Source organism: Neomonachus schauinslandi, chromosome 3 (assembly GCF_002201575.2).
Source record: "Neomonachus schauinslandi chromosome 3, ASM220157v2, whole genome shotgun sequence".
NCBI lineage: Eukaryota > Metazoa > Chordata > Mammalia > Carnivora > Phocidae > Neomonachus > Neomonachus schauinslandi.
This window is the reverse complement of record NC_058405.1, coordinates 143219546-143222087: the sequence shown is the minus strand read 5'-3', so window position 1 is coordinate 143222087 and position 2542 is coordinate 143219546. Positions and strand designations below refer to the sequence as shown.

The window sequence follows — 2542 nt, the reverse complement described above, 5'->3', positions numbered from 1 at the left end:
TTAGTTGACTGGTCAATTAAAGGCAATTTTAATTACCTTTTAAAAAATTCTTCATACAAAGGAGAGATGTATGTGTTTCTTAAATAAACTGCATTATGTAAATCCTTAAAAAAATAAACAAAAACAATTAAATGAAGACCTACAAGTACTTAGGCCAAGCAGGAATCTGCCTGCCACCTATGGTCTCATAGTAATTAAAAATTGATGTTGGACTCAAGATTCTGAAACTAAGTTTCTGTTACTTGAGCTCCAGCAAAATGTAAGGGTCTTTAGCCTCAACTAGGATAATGTCTTCCCTGTCCAAATCCAAAATAATTATACTGATAACCTCCATGCTGGAAGTGCTATTCAAATTGTCCTCCTTGGTGATAATTCCAGCCCCCTTCCTCCCCAGCCTCCTTCCTGGCCTCCACATCCACCTTGGCTACTGCAACCACCTCTCCCTCCACAGCCACTGCCTCAATCACCATGGTGCCCACCGTCTTGGTACCTACTGTCCTGCTATTATCCACCACCCTGGTATCCACTCCCTATATATGTATATATGTATACATATGTTTGGAAGTCACCATGACCACCACCTTGATAGCTACCACCACCATGATAGCCACCTGGTGGGAAACCCGAATCTCGATAACCACCATCTTGGTAGCCACCACCTTCTCCTCCACTCCCTCCATCCATCCAGCCTCCTTGAGGCTTATTTCCTCTTCCTACCCCCTCGCTACCATGGTTGTAGCCACCATGTCCACCTCTCCCTCCTCCTTGTTCATGACCTCCTTGTCCTCCATATGAAGAATGTTCATAACCACCTCTCCCTCCTTCTCTGCCTCCTGTTTGCTGCTGGGGGCCATCTTACCTTTTTTGCCATGGTGGCATCTCTGGAGATGGAGGTTCAATTTTCACTGGGTCTACTTCCTCTGTCAGGCACCCTGCCCATCAGCACCTTATTGATGGCACAGGCAGTCTTTTCTTTTATAGAGCTATTGCTTGTCCTTAAAATCTTTGGCAACTCTTGTAGCCAAAAGGTGGGAAAGGAAATAGTACTTTTAGGAGATAGGACTAAGCATTTCTATTTTTTTATTTGCTGTTTTTTCTCTCTGACTCTTAACTCTGTCAGACCAACCAAAAGACTGGACAGTAACATCCAAGAATTCTATTAGCAGCTTTCTCAGAACTTCATATTCATTGGCTATGGCTTGGTGAATTGCTTCTTTCTTTGCCCAGTGGGCTGGTCCCGTTGGCTTCTTCCATAAAGGCTTTCCACATGGTTAAGTGGAACTTTTGCTAATGTCTCCTTTAATTTTTTTTTTTTTAATCCTGCTGAAGAACTGGAACATAGTTATATTGGCTGGAGGTTTGGACATTCCTAGAGCAATACATATGCCTTCCAACTCTTGAAAGACCTCACTACCACCTCCTTCTTGACCTTTCTTTAGAGGAGCATTCTGGCAGCTTCTAGTTCTGAGATCAAGAATGTGAGGAAAAGGAGGCAGTTCTGAATGAGAAGGCGCATGGTCACATCCCCAGATGTCAATGAAAGATATGGACTGTTCATCTCCCCTAGTAGCCCACTCACCTCAAGCTGGAATTCTTCAGCTTCACTTGGGCTATTAGTTGCTTGCACATTTTCCTCTAGTTTATAGAACACTCTTAATTCAGACACCAGCCAAGCACAGAGTTCAGTAAACTTGGGGGAACTGGCTCCACCAGAGACTGCCTGAGACAGAGCGCCATCTTCCAATGATGGACCCTTGTAACCTAGATCTTCCAAAGGCTCCAAGATGTTAGTCTCTATGAGGTCACACCCCATCCTACTGTGGTATTCAAATTTCCCAGTCATCAGGCTCCCCTCTTCTCCTGCAACGCGTGCACTCACGTGTGTGCTGCCTTCCCGCAACAAATATATATATATTTTTTTATTTAAAGATTTTATTTATTTATTTATTTGAGAGAGCAAGAATGAGAGAGAGAGAGAGCACATGAGAGGGGGAAGGTCAGAGGGAGAAGCAGACTCCCTGCTGAGCAGGGAGCCCGACGTGGGACTCGATCCCGGGACTCCAGGATCATGACCTGAGCTGAAGGCAGTCGCTTAACCAACTGAGCCACCCAGGCACCCAACAAATATATTTTTAAATACCTACTATGTGCCAGATCCTTGGGGCAGAATAGTAAAAACAAAACTATCTTAACTAAAGATACAGTTTAACTAGACTTATCTAGGTTTCCTGCCCTATGTACAGCTTTATCTAAAGAGGAAGACTCCTAATGGAGGCTCCTTCTGCGATTATACACTCTGGTCCTGATGTGTCTTCTTGCTGGCTACAAATGATTAAATGAGAGAGGAAACTGAATTCGTGGGGAGGTAGTCCGATGACTTAAAAATGGTGGGCTGTTTTTACCAGATTTTTCTCACAAATTAGAAGCGGGGCTGAAGGTTGTAGTGGCTACTTAAGCTGGCAGCCTCATGGAGTAGAGACTGGAGCAGCCATTTCTCGGTTTCCTATGCTCTCAGGTTATGAGGGAGGAGAGAACTGGAAAA

At 44.1% G+C, this 2542-nt stretch overlaps 1 pseudogene; it reads right to left on the bottom strand.

Annotated features, from left to right (window-relative positions):
- Positions 1-275: 275 nt before the first annotated feature.
- On the bottom strand, positions 276-1813 carry LOC110592290 (annotated as a pseudogene).
- Positions 1814-2542: the final 729 nt, after the last annotated feature.